Source organism: Eumetopias jubatus, unplaced genomic scaffold (assembly GCF_037043125.1).
Source record: "Eumetopias jubatus isolate StellerSeaLion01/CBP00866 unplaced genomic scaffold, mEumJub1_p1.0 scaffold_2, whole genome shotgun sequence".
NCBI classification, from domain to species: Eukaryota; Metazoa; Chordata; class Mammalia; order Carnivora; family Otariidae; genus Eumetopias; species Eumetopias jubatus.
This window is the reverse complement of record NW_028274808.1, coordinates 194,127,577-194,147,383: the sequence shown is the minus strand read 5'-3', so window position 1 is coordinate 194,147,383 and position 19,807 is coordinate 194,127,577. Positions and strand designations below refer to the sequence as shown.

At 41.4% G+C, this 19,807-nt stretch overlaps 1 pseudogene; it reads left to right on the top strand.

The window, feature by feature from the left end:
• The first annotated feature begins 1,509 nt into the window (after positions 1-1,509).
• LOC114198457 (small ribosomal subunit protein uS5-like) lies at positions 1,510-14,146 on the top strand (annotated as a pseudogene).
• Positions 14,147-19,807: the final 5,661 nt, after the last annotated feature.

The window sequence follows — 19,807 nt, the reverse complement described above, 5'->3', positions numbered from 1 at the left end:
TGTCACTTCCTTAATCTCTCTGACCTGAGTTCCTCAATCTGCAAAAGTGGAGGAAAAAAGAGAGAGAGAGAGAGAGAGAGGAGAGAGAGAAACCCTTTTCTTGTTTGAGAGGATTAAGTGAGACAATGTATGCAAAGCTCTTAGCCTGGAGCCTGGGCCATTACTAATGTTTGATACATGTGAGTAACTATTATCCCGCAAGCCAGTCTGCTCTACTTCTCCATGAACTTTCCAGAGTCACAGAGTAAGGGCATGCCCTCAATAAGGAGACTCTTGGTGTCAAGCGCCTGGCGTTTTCACCAACCATGAAATTGCCTTATTTATTATTCGGTGTCATTTGGTCCTACGTCTCTGCTCTGGCACCGACCTGCTCTCGCACCACAAGGAACAGTTGCAAGAAACAAGAGAAGTCATCCCCAAAGTCCTTGGCAAAGGCCCTGGGACCGTCGTGGAGGCCTTGGAAAGGCCCCGAGACACAGATGGAAGCCAAGCCGAGGAACCAAGTCCGTGTAGAGGGAGGATGGAGCAGGCCCAGAATTAGAACAATCAGGTCTGGCCTCTTCTGAAGCAGTTTGCCACCATATGAGAAAGGGGAGCAGTGTGGCAAATGTGTCCCAACAACCCTGTGTTACTTGGAACCTCTGCTACAGTTAGTCTGTGTGCAGGAGACCGTGAAGACAAGCCTTTGCTCCCCTGGCTGCCTTTCTCATTGCCTTCAGAGCCTCCTCTCTCTGAGGTGAGGCTTTCAGGCACCAACATAAAAATAAAGCTGATGGAGCAGGCGGCAGCCCTGACCACGGGGACGACCAGAGCATGTCAGCAGTCTGGGGAGGGAAACAGAGTATGAAAAGAGGGGCCAGGACCTGGCTGTTCTCCAGCTCTTCACTTCCTGTCTACACCTCAGTCACCGCCTTGGTCCAAACCACCATGACCTCATGCGGCTATGCAGTGGTCTCCCTCTTGGTGTCCTAGCCTCCTGGTTTGCTGCTTCCATTGTAATGAGTCACCTGTAGACGGTGCAGATCAGATGAGGCCACTACCTAGACCTTCCCTGTTTCAGACCCATGCACTGGAGGATGAACACCTACACATGCCCAAGAAGACCCAGAATGGCTGACCAATGCTTCCTGCCGCATCAGGTCCTTCTTTATGCTCCAGATCTGGTGCCATTCATTCTGTTATTTGAAAGTCCCAACTCCCTCCTGGCACAGGGCCTTCATATGTGCCTGAAAAGCACATCACCTTTGCTTTCCCTGTTGAGTCCTTTCCATGATCCCTTCTTAAGGAGTCACAGGTCCCTGCTTCCAGGAAAGCCTCTCCCTGGACATTTCCCTGGGGTTTGGGGGTACCCCGTCCTGTGGTGTGTCAGGCTCTGTGCTTTCTCAAAGGAGTGTTCAGTATGATGATGCACCAACCAGAATCTAAACAAAAAAGCAAAAACCCAAAGAGCCAGAAATCCTTCAGGTTTCAAAGAAGAAAATATAATAGAGATAATTAGTCTCATTGAGGATGAAAGATCTGAGCATCGAATCGGTGGGAAGCGAGGCCATGCACACATTATCACCAGCAAAGAGCAACTGGGAACCCCGGATTGAAGAAACAAGGAAAAGGGGTAGTTTCACTCCCAGGAGGAGATGCACCCACCACCAGAGGCAGGGAAGGAACTTAACACCCTGCTCTTCCCTTCCCCATGCCCCCTGAACTCCTACCACTGCCTTCCATCAGCCACACTCAGCCCCAAGACCTGCAGGACCCGGCAATGTCCTCAAACATACAGCAGACCAGGAGTGAGCAAAAGCCCAGGACGAGCAAAGGTTGTTATAATGTTTACTTTTAGTAATTGTTTTGTTTAGTGTCACTGTCTTCAACTTCATGGAGCCTGCCACGGGCTATGCCTCCGTGAGCTCAGCATGGTGTTGCCACCTGCACAAAGCGGTTGTCAATGGACAGTTTCAAATGCATCTGTGCATGAATTCACTAGCTACGACGTCAATACCACATATGGAGCAACTACTATATACCAGACACAGTAAACCCAGTTGACCGAGGCCCTAGCCTCATGGACCTTTTAGGTTAGTGGATGAAGAGAGGTTAACAAACAATTATGTAAAATAAGTAGCAGGTCAAATGGTAAAAAGCACCATGAAGAGGAGAATGAAAAAGGGCAGAGGACATTCCAGGTGAAGACAGGGTGTGGGAATCCCTGAACAAGTGAGCTCCAGGCAGAAGTGGAAAAATGCTTAGAAGGCAGGGAGACGAGGTGGCATGGAGCAAAGGGGGTGATAGGAGATGAGTTCAGGAAGTGGTTTTGGGGAGCAAGGTGGTTGCAGATTGCTTAGTGTCTTGGAACCACTTTTATTTTGAATGAGGATGAAAGGTATTGAATTCATGAATCATGCACACAAATGAGTAAGTGCAAGGTGGTGTCCATCCCGGAAGGGCTCCTGAAGGTTGTAGAAAGGCTCAACCCAGCCCAACTTACCTCATCCATTAGCCCATGGATTTGCTGGTGCTTCCCCAGCCTTACAAATTGAGTCCCTAAAACATTTGAAAATCTCTGCTGAGACCGCTGAAGAGAAATAGTATTTCCCGATTATCTAGAGGCAGAAGAACAAGGAGAATGGAGGGAAACTAACAGCTCGTGGTACGCGCGAGCAGTTTTCCGTCCACTGATTTTCAAACTTCACTACATCACGACAAGAAATATACTATCTTCAGTTTCCAGATTAGGATATTGAGGTTCAGCAAGTGTATGTTCCCTAACAGAAGTCAGAACTGCTGGTGAATGATTGCTTCGTGCTGTGCACCGTGCTCGACACTTTACTCGACGTTACTGAACTTTGATGACACCATTTTGGACACGTATAAAGCAACTAGGGAGAAATACTAAAGACGGGATTTTATAAAATCATAGAAAATCAATGAATATTGTAAAGGGAGAAAAACAGCATAACTGTATTAGCAGTGTTTCAAAATAATACATTCACTCACCCCAAATTAATGATACCTCTTTTGACAAAAACATGTGGAGTACCCATATGTACCAACACATAGTATCTGCTAGTATTCCTGTAATTATTATTAAATATTGACTGCACACCATGCATTTATACAGTAAATTGTTAATTCAATGATTCTTCAAAGTTGAGAATCATTATGCTCATGTTGTATGAGAGGAAACGCAGATGGAGAGAAGACTAGCTTTCCCAGGCTCACCCAGCTTGCAAAGACACACTGGAATTTTGATCTGGTGTCTGCAGGTACTTATGACCCCTGCTCGAAGCAGATCAAAGGGGCGATGAAAGGAGCAGGAGATCGGACGAGGTGGATAGTAAGATTGGTCAGTGGGGAATCTTTTTCAGTGAGCAGGATTTAACTGGGGCTTGGCCACTGAGTGCTCAGGGAAGTCATTGTTGCAAAGATATTGGCATCCCTCATCTGTCTTCACCATGCATCATCTTACCTTCTAGTAAAGGGGGAAGGTGGCTTTCTCATGTTTTTATGCATGAGGACTTAACCATTGCCAATTTTCTGTATCTGTGAAAATGCACAAATCAAATGTTTTTCTCTACAGGGGCTTTCCGACTCCCTGGGGTTCATGCTCCTGAGGTATAGTGTCCTTTGCGTGGGCTTCGATCCCTTCACCTATTAAAAGGAAATGGTAGCACCTGTTCAATTATTCCAGGAATCGTGTATGGCCAATGTTTAGGAGAATTTGCTAATGCCAGGCATTAGTCTAAGCACATTAGAACAACACTCTGCAAGGGAAGCAAAGCAAGGTTAAATAAATTCTTTAGAGACAAACAGCTAGCAAGAACGACTGATGTGCAAAACCATAAGTTTGGCTCTGATGTTCTCGCTCTTTACTTTTTAGCAATGCTTCCTCCTTGCAAATAGAGGCAGTACATGTAACGGGTCCTCACACGGGAGCCACGTCATGAAAGGTAACCATGGTGACAACCATGCTTCTCTCTAGGGGTGAACATCCTAGACTTTGCCAAAACACTTTCAGGAAAATCTCTAGTTTCAGTCCTCTTTGCCATTTAATCTTGGACATTTTATTCTATTTTATTTTAAAGATTTTATTTATTCATTTGAGAGAGAGAGAGAGAGAGAGTGAGGGGAGGGGCAAGAAGGAGACAGGGAAGCAGACTCCCTGCTGAGCTCAAGGCTCAGTCCCAGGACCCTAGGATCACACCCTGAGCTGAAGGCAGACGCTTAACCAACTGAGCCACCCAGGTGCCTCGATCTTGGGTGTTTTAAATCCCTTGTCCCTTTTGAGCAGCATGATTTTAAATTTAATTTAATTACTCTTATCTGTAAAATAGAGTTCATAATACTGACTGTGACAACATAAGGATTGTTGATGATCAAATGAGATAATTTGGGGTCAAAATACTTTGGGAAAATATTAATAGTATAATAAACATCAATTATTTCTTGTTTGAACTTAATTCAATTATTAATTATTCTCCCTATCATCTTGGTAAAGTTCAGATCAATCATGCCAACTCCTTCCCCAAAGACCTTCCATTTTTTTTTTTATAAAATCACTGCAACATCCCCTGCCTGTCATTCATGATCTGATTTCAACAGGCTTTTCAACTTCATGTTTATTCCTTTTGCTCATCCACTGGATTCTAACCTAACATGATTCCCAATATACTATTTGCACATTTCCTCTTCCTTGCTTTTGATCACATTTTTTCTCCTCCAACTAGATTAACTTTCTCTTTTCTCCTTACTTGTCCAAACTGAATACAGTGTTTCCATTGAATGCATGGATTCTGGAGTCTGTGTAGGTTCAAAGTCCTGCTCTGCTGCTCTCTAGCTGTGTGATATTGAACATATTACAAGTGTCTCTGAGCTTCAGTCCTTCTGTTTGTGTCCCTCCAAAACTTGTATGTTGCAATTTTAATGCCATTTATTTGTTTTTAAAGATTTATTTATTTATTAGGATGGGGGGGCAGAGAGAGAGGCAGAGAGAGAATCTCAAGCAGACTCCTAGCTGAGGGCAGACCCCAGTGTGGGGCTTGATCTCACAAACTTGATCATGACCTGAGATGAAACCAAGTCAGATGCTTAACCAACTGAGCCACCCAGGCACCCCTCTAATGCCAAATATGATGACATTAGGAGGTAGGGCTTTTGAGAGATGGTTTCATATAAAGGGGCATGCTCATGACTGGAATTAGTGTCCTTATAAACATATCCTACAAAGCTAACCTTGCCCCTTTAGTCATGTGAGGATGCAAGTTATCTGTGGCATTAAAAAGAGTCTCACTTGACCATACTGGCACTCTGGTCCTAGACTTCTACCCTCCAGAACTGTTAAAAATAAGTGTTTGCTATTTATAAGCTACCCAGTCTTTGGTATTTTTTACAGCAGCCCAAAGAGACTAAGACACGTCCACTCACTTGTAAAATGATTATCTACTCACTGGGTTTTTATGACTATTAAATAAGATGACCTATAGAACAGATTTAGGGTATTTTTTCACACATAGTAAACACTATATAATTATCTATAACAATAGCTTTGATAAATAATTCTTACTCGAGAACCAACTCTTTCTCAATGAACCAGTGTATGATAACCATTCAAGTATGACTGCTCCCTCTTAGGGCATCCCGTAGAACTTTCTTTATGATTTTTTTTTGGCACTGAGAATTCCTCACTAGTGTTGCAGATATATTCGTAGTCAGTAAATTATTCAGTCAATCAGTCAGCAATAGTCATTTATGAAGCACATATTATGTGGTTGATAGTTTGGACAATGAGGATTCGGCAGAGAATAAGGGGGACAAAATCCCTGCCTATAACTAAAAATGTGTACTATGGGAAGGTCTCGAAAAGAAGAAAAATATAGCTAACATAAACAAAGAGGAGAATTTAGCTACATGGAAATCTGTGACAACATACGATGAACGTAGAGAGACAGCAAGTGCAGATGTTCTGATTCAAGAACTAGCTTGGAATGTTCGAGAGATAGATAAAAGGTCTAGTGTGGTAGAACGGGGTGAGAAAGTTGGAGATCAGTGGAAGGTCAGCTGAGAGACAAAAGGGGTGGGATCATACATGGCATTCCTGGTCATGGGGGTGTCTTTGGGCTTTACTCCAATGGGAGGCCATTACAGGGCTTTCTGTGGGAGAGAAAGATGCTCAGATTTACAATGTGATAAATTCATTCTGGCTACTGGGAGCAGAATGGCTTAGATAATTTGTGAGAGCATGCACAAGCTGTTGCAATGCTTCAGATGAGGGATGACTATGATTTGTCCTAGGGTTTTAATACTAGATTTGAGAAATATATGGTTTTCAGTTTCTTCTACCAGATAGTGATGCAATATTTGCTCCTCTATCTGCTGCCAAGGCACCCAGCATTCCAATTTGCACATAGTAGGTGTGAATACTTTCTTATAAACGAAGTAATGCATACTGAGGAAGTTAAAACTGGAAAATACAGGTGAAAACAAGCAAGACACCTGCTCTATCTCAAGATCAAAATATTCAAGAGACAGAAGGAAAAACAAGCCACTCAGTAACTCTTAACTGCTTCTATTTTTATCATTGCAAAAAATTTATGCACATCAAACATAAAATACACTTGTCAGCAAATCTATCACATTTTCAACTTTTTCACAGAGCAGCTGACGTGTAAAGCAGTTGGTCCTGTGCCACAAAGACTTTTAAATGACTGACTTTTGGCAAAGGCCGGGGAAAATAATCACATGAACCCTGCTGTCTTCCAAAGACAAAGTCTGCTTCATGCCAGCTTAGAAAGAAAATTAAATATGTAGCCAGAGATTCAATATTCTCTAGGAAGTCTAAATTTAGGTGGAAAATATCCCGGGGTGAAGGTATAGAAATCCACAATGCAACTCATTATATTTCCCCCCAAAGGGCTCCTCTTTTTGTGTTTTTTGTTGCATGGTGGTTAAAAACAGAGTTCAGGAACCGGAGTCCTGAATGCCACTTATTATCTATTTGATGTTGGCCAAGTTAATTGGCTTCTCTCAGCCTTAGGTTTACAGTGTATAACATTGATAAAATATTTATTGTAATGATAATAGCTAGCATTTGTTTAGTGTACACTCCATTTCAGATGTCATCCTAATTAGTACTATATAATAATTATAATTATGCCCCCATATCACAAATGAGAAAACCTTTGTACTAAGGCAAGGTGGGGGGGGGTTGTCACTTTTCCAAGGCATCACACCTAGTAAGTGGCAGAGTTGAGATTCGAAGCCCTGATTTATGGTTTGAGATCCGAAGATTTTTTCTGTTGGCTAACCACCACCTTTGGCTGCTATGATGTGCTGCTACAGAAGGATACAGACCTCAAAGTTCTTGTAAGGATTCAATGAGATGAGACATGTACAGAAATCAGAGTTGTGCCTGGTGCAGAATACACCTTGAATAACCCCATTCTACCACACTTGATCTTTTATTTGGTTTTTAATATGTAAAGAACAAGAATAAATGACATGTATGTAGCCAGGCAAAGCTTGGCATATATATTATACATATATTTTATACATATATACATGATATATATCTAGTATATATATTTTTTAAATATTCATTGAGCACTTAATATATGTGAGGCATTGTTTTGGGCACTTTGATATGTCAGTGAACAAAACATAGAGAGATGCTTCCCCTTGCATGGCTAATATTCTAGGGAAGGAGTGAACAATAATTACAATAAATAAGCAAATTGTATTGTATGCTAGGATGTAAAAAGGGCTATAAGATAAACAAACAAACAAAAAATAGACAAGACCAATCTTGAATGCCAGGTTGGTGTAGTTTGAAATTGTACATACAGTAGTTGAAGTCAACCCCAGTGAGTGGGTATGATTTGAGCAGAGTCTTGACAGACGTGAGAGAGTTAGGCATTTTGATACCTGTGGAAAGAGTGCCCTAAGCAAGGGAGATCAACCAGGACCAAGGTTCTCAGCAGGGGTTGGGAGAAAAGAGAGAGCCCAGGTGTCTGGAGTGGAATGAGCCAAGTGGAGTAGCCTCTGGCCCCACAAGGGAGAGTGATGGTCCCCACCGAATTAAAGCACCTGGGCTATTATCTTCAGTCAAATGAGAAGCCGTTGCAAGGTTTGAGCAAAGAGATGGCTCAAAATTAGGTAGTGTTTAATGCCTCTGGTGGCTGTATGAGAACATACTGCTGGGCTAGGGGGGAAGGAGGCACCACCAGGAACTCCTGGAGAATTGGATACTGGATGAGAGTCAGTGTTGACACTAAGGGTTTGGTCTGAGGGCTGGAGGAGAGGGATTGTCCTCATCTGAGAGGATGCGGTGATGGATGGAACAGATTCATGGGACTCCTTTTCCTTCCATATCACATTCAGTCATCCATATCCATAATAATGAGAAAACCCACAGTCATAACCTCACTGATACAAGCATCTAACATTTACTCAATGCATACTGTTTCTTTCCTTTGCTGAGCACTTGACTTGAATGACCTCCTTCAATGCTGATAGTAAATCACATGGTTTTTATTATCTACGTGTTTACAGATAAAGGAAACTAAGGCTTGTAAGATAAAGTAACTTACTCAAGGTGACACAGCCATTTTATAACAAAGTCAGGATATAACACCAAATATTTGAACTCCACGGTCTGAAATCTTGACAACTATGATAAACAGATAAGCATATTTAATTCTCTTACGTATTTCTAAATACCTCTGATGATTGATAGGTTCACACCACTTCATCATTCTGTGGCATACCTAATGTGATAACCTTATATCTGATACCCCTTCCTCTAATCTGTCATCTCATATAAAACCAGAGCAGAGATCTTTATAAAAATTTCCAAATTAATTACATCACTCCTTTCTTCAAATCCTCTGATACTTCCACCTTATCTGCAGAATAAAACAAAACTGCTTTACCAATTTACTCAGACCCTGTGGCTGACACAGCTGGCTCTTCGTATGAAACCTGTCCTCCCATTTTTGCTAGCAGCGCCCTTATTTTGGCCATGTGCCCAGGCCCAGAGAAGTAAGCTCAGTCAGTCGATGATATTCATGGGCATTGCATCCATAGTTAGTTATCTGTGACTAGTCTAGGGGTGAGCCTATAACCCCGCCCTCACTAATGAAACACGGGCAGGGTTGTCTGATAAAATATATAGTGCCCAATTAAATCCCAATTTCAGATGAATAACCAACGACTGTATTTAGTATTGGTATGTCCTGAATATTGTACTAAATATTATTCATCATTTATCAGAAATTCATATTTAACTGAGCATCTTGTATTTTTAATTCTAAATTTGGCAAGTGTAAACAAAAGGGGGAATCTACTGGGAGTTTACAGATACATTTTATCTCCTTACAAAAGAGCTTGAAGAGAGGGCCCTTTGGTTCTCACTCTTACCCTCCAAGGATGGGATGCTGTTCTGGGACATTCTAATGATGCTTGTTGCTTTGGAAGCCATCTCGCAATAATAAGGGAAAAGCCAAGGGACTGGCACACATGTGAACCCAGTGCCCTAATGTCTTTGAGTTATTGAGTTGGATCTGGAAATCCTTACTTTCAGGCACTAATTAGAAGCCTGCACTACTAAAGGCCCCATTAGGGTGGCTGTCTAGGACTTGCCACTCATGGCTTCTTAAGTGATGAAGGCAATTTATGATCTCATCTCTAATAATCTCCTAATCCAACTTTGACCATTGCCAACTATGGGAGTGTACCTTCTAGTCCTTTCAAGTTATCTATAATCCCCAAACATGTAATGTTCACTCAGCTGGATTTTTACAAAAGATAAAATATGTTTTACTCCCTTAACATATACCTTGATCTCTCTGATCATCTACCACCTGTCACGTATTCTTTAAAATTATGATCAAAGAGTCATTTTTTATTAATGCATGTATTTATTCACTAACCTATTAATTCATTCGACACATATTTAGTGAAGATGTACAATGATGTCATCACTTCATTAGATGCAAAGACTAAACCTTGAACAGTACGAACATTGTTGCCGTCCTCAGCAAGCCCACAGTCGGGTGGAGCACCCAGTCTTCAAAGAAATAATTATGTCATGATTTATTTAAGTTCAACAGTGAAAAGTGTTAAAGCTGAAAATGGATAGGGTATAAAAAAATAAATCAGGGTTAACTTAATTTAAAAGATATTGAAGGGAAGGGTCAAATAAAGCTTCTCTGAGAAGGAATATTTATGCTCATATGTTAAGAGACATCAAGATTTAGCCCAAGACAAAGTTAAAGAAAGAGAATTCTAGAGAAAGGGGATATTGTGTATAGAAGATTTGGAGGAGGAAGAGGTAGCTGCTTTGGATGGATGGGAGGGCAAAGGCCAGTGGATCAGGAGCATGGTAAGTAAGGAGGCATGGTGTGGTTTTCATAATATTGTTCTCCTGCCCCAAGATGCCCGTGTTCTCATCCCCAGCAATGGGACTATGCAGCCTTCATGGCAAAGAGAACTTTGTAGATGTGATTAAGTTAAGGATCTTGGGATGGAAGATTTCCCCAGATTATCCAGGTGAGCCCAGCAGGAATTACAGGGTCCTTCTAAGAGGGAGGCAGGAGAAGCAGTCAGAGAAGTAGATGACATGGGGGGAATGCGGGATCAGAATGATGTGATTTCTGGCTGAGGCCCACCAACCAAGAATGTGGGCAGCTTCTTGAGACTGGAAAAGGCATGGAAATAAATTCTCCCCTAGAGCCTCCAGAAAGAACACAGCCGTGCCAATACCTCGACTTTAGCTTCCTGAGATCATTTCAAAGTTCAGACCTCCAGAACTATAAGGTAATACATTTGTGTTGTTTTGAGTCTCTGAGTTCATGCTAATTTCTTACAGCAGCAGTAGAAATCTTCACAGGCATGGGTAGGAGCTGAGGCTATAGCATGAGAGTAAGAGTCAGGACTTGGGAAGGAGTAGCAAGGACGTTGTACCTATCTGTAGAGCCCGAGGGATCCTTCGCAAGGTTGCAAGCAGGGATGACATGATAGGAGGTCTTGTTAAAAGGCCCCTCTGGCTGGTGGATGGAAAATGGATAAGAATACCACAGGAGGGAATGCCAGGAGACCTGTTACAAAGGCACTGGAGCGGTCCATGAAGAAGTGATGTTGACAAGACCGAGGTGCGGCCTTGGTGACACATGCAGGTAGCACTGTGAGAGTTATTTCAGGACTGTTGTGAACAGAACTTAAGGAATTAACAAGGGGTGTAATGGAGAAGAAGGTGCTGCTTTTGACTTCCAGTTTTCACCTTGAACAAACAGGTGGATGGAATTACTGTTTGTGGAAAGACAGTATGCTACCTAGAGGTTATGGGGAGATCGTGAGATGAACTCTGTTCAGAGCAGAAGAATAGCCCAAGGACAAATGTTTGACAGGTACCTGGTAAGTGGGTCTGGACTTTAGAAGAGCAATCAAGTCTGAGGACATATATTTGGCAAACAGAAAGCATTTGAGATCATGGGAATGGATGGTAACACCTATGAAAAGAATACAGAGTGAGAAGAGAATCTCAAGATTGAGAGCATTATTTATTTATTTATTTATTTAATTTATTATTTTTTGAAGTATAATTAACATACAGTGGACTTTAGATTCGGGTTTTGAAGAATGAATAGAAGTTGATCAAATAGTCAAAGACTAGAAATGCATCCCAGGCAGAGATAGTAGATTGTACAATGTCTTGAGATACGAAACATTAGGGAGTGTATTAGGTTTCATAGAGATTCTAACGGCAGAAAGAAAGCTTAGCCAGATTAAGCTCACAAGATATTATGTTGAATCACATTCAAGGACATCTGAAGGAGAATTTCTTTTAGGCATGATGAAATCCAGAGGCTAATACAGTGTTGTAAGGGATTATTATGTCTATCTATATACCTACCAATTGATTGACTGGCTATCTATCTATCTATCTATCTATCTATCTATCTATCTATCTATCATTACCTTTCTATCATATTCTATTTAGCTATCATCTATCTATCTCTCCCCCCTCTCTCTTTCTTGGCTCTTTTATCACTATTTTGGCTTTATTCACAAATGAATAGGATCACTTCATATGATAAAAATACGGTTTGTACTTCAAAGCCTAAATTCTAATGGTTGCCAAGCTAGAAGCAGAAAGATTCTGTTTCACAAAAACCATGTACTAGTTTTCAATGATAACTTAGGCCCATGTGCACTCACCTTGAATGGAGTCCCATGACCTGCTTAGACCATATGCTTCTTTTGGCAAGATATTGAGATGGACAATCCCCAAGAAACCACATTAAATATGTGCTTCCATTTCCCAAAGGAGTATAGGTGGTTTTGCCAGGAGAAACCAGAAGGACTGCTGGCTATATTAAAACAAATAGAAAATATAAAAGACGTGGTATCACTGGATCATAAAAAGGGCTGGGTAAAATCCTGATGCACCTTTTTCATACACTAAGGAGTTTCAACCTTCGCCTGCAAGTGAAGAGGAATTTGTGAAGGACTTTAGTCAGTGGAAAGGGTTGCTTGAATTTTATGCTTTCACGCTCTCACACTGATGTTGTGGTGGTGGATGTGCAGCCGTGAAGAGCATGGCAGATGGACTTCAGGGTCTCTAGAAGCCACGGGATGCAGATGGCTATCACTCAGCACACTCAGCAATGGAAATCCAGAGACAAGCCCAGTAGGGACTGCTCTGCTTTCTGGCCTTTCCACTTAGCATTCATAATCTTCAGATGCACGGCTGTTAGCAGCCACGTCTTCTGACGCAAAGGTCAACATGAAAGAGCGTCTTAAGTAGCACGTCGAAATGACATTTTGCAATTTGGCATAATTGCTTGCTTAAATGCTTGTATATTACATTATCTTTGCTTTCATAGGGCTGATGTTGCTGCCAATTCTCCTATTCTTCAGTTCCTTTTATAAAATTTTGCTACTTTCTAATAGCTAAGGGTTTCTTATTTGTGAGGCAGCCTCCACACTGTCATTCTTTTCGTGTTTTGATTTCAGTGTCTCTGCATCATTTTATACCTCTAAAAACATCATTCAGGGTAAAAAAAAATGCCTCATGAGTTAGAACCCTATATTCATTTGTTCGTTAGCTTGTTAATACAGTCAGTCACCAGTCTGTTCATTATGTATCCCTGTGTACAAGGCATTGAGAAAAGCAGCATGCTATCAGAGCTGGAAACAGCTATGTCCCTGTCCTGTGAGTGTAGAGAATTGGGCAAGAGTAGTGAGGTGTCTCCACCAGCTGCTATGGAGGGAAAAGGAATCAGGATCAAATTATTCAAAAAGAAAGTATAATATACAAAAGCTATTTCAAGAAAACTCTTTTTCTATAATGAGGCCAACATTGTAGATTTAGAAAAGAGCTTGTCAGGGGCGCCTGGGTGGCTCAGTCGGTTAAGTGTCTGCCTTAGGCTCAGGTCATGATCCTGGGGTCCTGGGATCAAGTCCAGCGTCGGGCTCCCTGCTTATCGGTGAGCCTGCTTCTCCTTCTCCCTCTACTGCCCCCCCTGCTTGTGTGCACACACTCTCTCTCTCTGTCAAGTAAATAAATAAAATCTTAAAATAAATAAATAAATAAATAAATAATAAATAAGAGCTTGTCAGACCCTTTCAGGACAGCGACCAGGTTCAAGGCATTCATTGCCATTGGAGATTACAATGGACATGTCTGTCTGGATGTCAAGTGCTCCAGGGAGATAGCCACTGCCATCCGTATGGGGCCATCATCCTGGCCAAACCTTCCATCGCCCCCATGTGGTGAGGCTACTGGGGGAATAAGATCGGCAAGCCCCATAACATCCCATGCAAGGTGATCTGCCGCTGTGGCTCTGTGCTGGTGCCACCCATCCCTGTTCCCAGAGGCACTGACATCATCTCAGCCCCTGTGCCCAAGAAGCTACTGATGACGGCCAGTATTGATGACTGTGACACCTCAGCCAGGAGCTACATTGTCACACTGGGCAACTTCACCATTGCCCCTTCTGATGCCATTTCCAAGACCTACAGCTCTCTCACCCCTGACCTTTGGAAAGAGACTGTGTTCACCAAGTCTCCCTACCAGGAATTCACTGACCATCTTGTAAAGACCCTACCAGACTCCACGCAGAGGACCCAGGTTCCAGGTGTGGCCACCACATAGATTTATAAAAGAAAAATAAAGCGAAGTAAAGCCTATTTTTTTAAAAAAAGGAGAGAGAGAGCTGTGCTTCAAACTTGTTGCTTGAGGCACTGTGTAGATGCTCAGACCCTCACTCAAAATGGTTTACTGGGTTTTCCAACAACCTGTTGCAAGTGTGGTTCTCCAGAAAGCTGACTCTGAGATGGAGTGTTGAATCCAGAACAGTGACCAGGGGTCTCCTTAGAGTCAACACCTGTGGAAGTTGGAGGACGAAAGAAGAATTAAGGAGGGAGTGGGTGGGCTGTGATGCCCTCTCTGTGGAGGATTTAGCCTTGCCAGGAGTTCTGCAGGTGGGACAACAAGGAAAAGCTATTGTGTGCTGGGTAGGAGGGTCAGATCTTCACGCACCTGTTTTGATCAGTCACTAGATGCTAGCCACCCCAGAGAGGGTGGGACATTGTGCAAGCAGCTCTCTGGAGGTGAGACCGTCCCCAAGGAGAACTGACAGCTGAGGGTTGTCTGCTGTAAGCCCCCCACACCCACTCCAGCAAGTGGGTGTGAAGCTTTATTTTTGAATGAGGGTCTGCACACTCTATTACAGAGTCCCCTATATCACCGTTGTCTGCCAGACTATGTTCAATGGAAATATTACCTCTTACAGAGACTGGGATCAATTTTCCCTGAGCATTTATTTGGGTTAAACTCTAGGTTGGATACACAAAGGAAAGATGCCCTTGATCAGAAACACCTGCACTGTTATATGAGCAGGATTAATCTTTCATTATGCTTGGCTACTAAAATTAAGATTTCGTATGGGCAGCCAGCTTTATCCTGATACATGCTTCAATTCTTCCTATATATTAACTGTAATTTCATTCAAAATCTAATTTTTGAGCCTCATCTTTAAGCCAAAATGATACTACTACCAGTAGTACATTACTACTAACTCATTATATTCACTAAGCATTTTCTCTGTGTCGAGAGCTAATCTGAGCAATTTGCATGTAATAACACATTTCGCCCTTACAGTGAATCCATGTGGTGCATAATATAATCATCTCCATTATATAAATGAGGAACCCAAGGCACAGAAAGGGTAAGCAACTCACCCAAAGTTGCACAGATTTTATGTCGAGGAGCTAGAACTTGTACCCAGGTATTATGGCTCCAATGTCTGTGCTTAAATACACTCTCTGCCATTGAAGATCTCATCATTAATGGAGTCTTGCAGTTGACTGATTCCATTAATTATTCACTTCTATCTGCATTCATGCCCTTTGCAATATGATCCTGAAGTGCCCTCCCATTCCCAGGGGTATGGGCTGCTCTACCCTTAACTCTAGTTTAAACCAAGTCACGAGTGTTGTCCAAAGTGTCTTTGAAAATGTGATGCAAGTAGGGTGCCTGGGTGGCACAGTCAGTTAAATGTCCGACTCTTGGTTTCAGCTCAGGTCATGATCTCAGGGTCCTGAGATCAAGCCCCATGTTGGCTCCTCGCTCAGCAGGGAGTCTGCTTAAGATTCTCTCTTCCTTTCCCCGCTCTTTCTCTCTCAAGTAAATAAACAAATCGTTAAAGGGAAAGAAAGAAAGAAGAAAGAAAGAAAGAAAGAAAGAAAGAAAGAAAGAAAGAAAGAAAGAAAGAAAGAAAGAGAGAACGAAAGAAAGAAAGAAAAAGAAAGAAAGCAAGCAAGAAAATATGATGCAAGGAGACACTTGAAAATTGCATTCCTGGCTGGGTCTGTTCTTTCTCATTCTTCTGCCACGGGCAGGGCAACGTGCCTGCCTTCACTCATGTTGGAAGTGATTAGGGCAAAGGTCATCCCAGATCAGCTGACGGGTGGTCACCTCCAGCCACGATCAGCACAGCCTCCAAGCCTACCTGAAGCTGACCCCAAATGCATGAGTGAGCGCAGTACAGATCAGATGAACCCTGCAGATTGTGAGCCTAATAAATGTTTGCTATCGCACACCACTGAGATTTGGAGTTGTTATGCAACAACTGTGTGGCAATGTAAATAACTAATACAAATTGAGTTACAGGTGAAAATTAAATTTGATATCAATGCAATGATAAGGACAAGCACAGTATGCCAGGGGAACAGAGGAGCAGTGGCTAGCGGGATGTGACAGACAACTTATTTCAGACTTTATACTCAGTGAAGGGTTCCTGGAGGAACTAACATAAAGGTCCTGGAGAAATCATTTCAAGAAAAGAAACAGGATGAATGTCAAGGAAATATTTCTTATACCCAGGGACATCCAGTATGCCTGGACCATCCTCTCGGCTACAGCCATGTTTTTGAAAAAGTTGTATGCAGGTCCAAATGCAATACATCTAATCTCACCATTACAGCAGCAGAGAGTTCAATAACTAAACAAACTCTGAGATTAAAGTTTTTTTTCTTTAATGGAAAGAAAAAACCTGGAAAGTGAATAATTTCCAAAAATATCTGCTGCACGTAAACTCCAAGTAGATAGATGCAGCTGTATAAAACATAAATATATGTCGTTTAAAATTTTAAAGGGGACAAGTTATTCTTGCTGGATGCTAATTTTCACATGTCTATATTTTGAATGTTAGCTTCATACATTTTTTGATACAAATATTAATTGTAACTATAGAGTTCAAGATATTATTCTACTTCTGCATGATTTCTTCTTACCTTAAAACAAATCTTTATTTTTTTCAGAAAATATTTCCCTGGGAAAAATGCCCCAAATCTCCTCTCATGTTTAGAGAGTTTCCCAAAAGCCTGAATTCTTCACGAACTGTCCAAGAGGTAGGCTTTGAAGATGAAAGCAATCACGTGTAATCAAAAAATATGTGTATAATCTTTATTATTATTAAACAAATTCTTTATAGTGGCTGGTCCTTTATCTTATTTTATGAATACTAGACATGAGCCCTACCAAATTCTCTCTTGCCACCAGTCAAGAAAGGCTTACTTCCTAATAATCCTTGAATAAATAAGGGTGAATTGATTTATCATGCCTACTCTTAGAGTGCGGATTCATTCAGTAAGCAAAGGTGGCCGTGTGATGCGGGCTCTGTGTTAGGCTCTGGGGACGCAGATAGGAAAGTGATAGTCTCTGCCCGCAGGAAGCTCACGATCTGGTCTAGGAGAGAGATGAGTAAGAGGAAATTAAAATAAAATGACAAATACTGGTGGTATCTGAACAGCACTTTGAAAATGAGGAAGAGAAGGTAAAACAATTAATTCTGGTAGAGTCCAGTAAAATACTTAGAAAGGGGTTTTATCTTATCATGGAACATTTCTAAGCTCTCTGTATTTACCCCTCATCTACATCAGTGCTAGGCAAACGTTTCTGTGAAGGGTCAGATAGAAAATAGTTTAGGCTTTGTAGGCTGTAAGGTCTCTGTTGTAACTACTCAGTTCTTTCCTTATGGGACAAAAGCAGCCATAGACAATATACAAAAACGTAAGCATTGCTGTGGATCAAGACAATTTTATTTACAAACCAAGGGGCAGTCTGGATTGATCCTGAGGGTTGTAGTGTGCCTGTTTCCGTTCTGCATGAATTTGAAATGCTGATGTTTGTTTCTCCCTAGTACTTGGTAGGGAGCAATATCAACACATTTATTATTTTTTTAATAGGCTCCACACCCAACGTGGGTCTCGAACTCATGACCCTGAGATCAAGAGTTGCATGCTTTACCAACTGAGTCAGCCAGACACCCCAACACATTTAAAACTCATGGAGAACCAGGTATAATACTATGTGAAGTAAATCAGTCAGAGAAAGACAAATAACATATGATTTTACTCCTACATGAAATTTAAGAAACAAAACAAACAAACAAAGAAAAAAAAAGAAACAAACAAGGAAGCGGACTTAAATACAGAGAACAGACTGGTGGTTACCAGAGGGGAGGACACCAGAGCATGAGTGAAATTGATGAAGAGGGTGAAGAGGACACTTATGATGAGCACTGAGTAATGGATAGAATTATTGAATCATTGTATTACATACCTGAAACTAACACAACACTGTCAACATGCTTAAGAAAGCCTTTCCTTCCTTTTCTGCCCTCCATCCCAGCTGAGAGCTAATAATTCCTTCTCTAGTGTTACCTCTGTCGTGCGGTCTCTTTTTCACTGGCCATGTTAAAAGATATTAGTGATATCTTTGCTTCTGTGTCAGTTTTTCTCACTTATTTGGAGAAGCTTTGAAAGTAAAGGTTGTGACATTTTCCCATCTTATGTTTATTCCAACAGCGTGGCAGAGAGAAAGGGTTTATGAAAGGTTCACTGATTTGAATTTTGGACTCTATCAAGGTGTGCATTCATTTATTTTTATAATTTATATTTATATCACGCCTCAGACGGTTACCTAACATATGCAAGCATGCATGTTGAATATTGAATGTGCATAAGGAAAAGTGTTTTGTTTGTGAGTACTATTTTACCCCTGTTAAAACTAAGCCAGCTGTGGGTCAGAGGGGTTCAGCAATGTATCCAAGTTTCCACAGACAGAAGACGGCAGAGACAGGATTCAAACTCAAAGCATCTGATGCTGGAAGCTGGCTCTTCATAGTTATGGGATTATGTACTTTGTAAGAGCAGGATCCCTCAAGCCAGCATCCAGGCAAACCACCTCAGTAGAGCTAAGTGACACAAAATCTGCTGATCCAGGAGAAGGAGTGAGTCTGGCAAGGGATGTGGGAGTATATTAATTTTCTATTACTCTGTAACAACTTATCACAGATATAGCAGCTTAAACAACACCAGTTACTACCTTACAGTTCTGTAGGGTCAGAATTTGAGGCAAGTCTTAAGGAAGTTCTCTGGTCAGGGTCTTATACTCAAGGTATTGGCCAGGTTGCATTCTTTTTTTTTTTTTAGATCTTTTTTTGATCATGATTCAAACTAATTGTAAAATGTACGTATACATTTATAGCATTTGAGACAATTACAAACTGAACACTGAACATTTGATATTAAGAAATTGCTTATTTTTCTATTGTTTTTTACTTTAAAAAAATATATCATTGTTTTTTCAAAAAAAATTAAAACAAGCCTAAAATATAGCAATGCATATTAAATAGTTATAAGATATTAGTGTTTTTTTAATTTTTTTATTGTTATGTTAATCACCATACATTACATCATTAGTTTTGGATGTAGTGTTCCATGATTCATTGTTTGTGCATAACACCCAGTGCTCCATGCAGAACATGCCCTATTTAATACCCATCACCAGGCTAACCCGTCCCCCCACCCCCCTCCCCTCTAGAACACTCAGTTTGTTTTTCAGAGTCCATCGTCTCTCATGGTTCGTCTCCCCCTCCGATTTCCCCCCCTTCATTCTTCCCTTCCTGCTATCTTCTTCTTTTTTTTCTTAACATATATTGCATTATTTGTTTCAGAGGTACAGATCTGTGATTCAACAGTCTTGCACAATTCACAGCACTCGCCATAGCATATACCCTCCCCAATGTCTATCACCCAGCCACCCCATCCCTCCCACACCCCCACCACTCCAGCAACCCTCAGTTTGTTTCCAGAGATTAAGAATTCCTCATATCAGTGAGGTCATAGGATACATGTCTTTCTCTGACTGACTTATTTCACTCAGCATAACACCCTCCAGTTCCATCCACGTCGTTGCAAATGGCAAGATCTCATTCCTTTTGATGGCTGCATAATATTCCATTGTGTA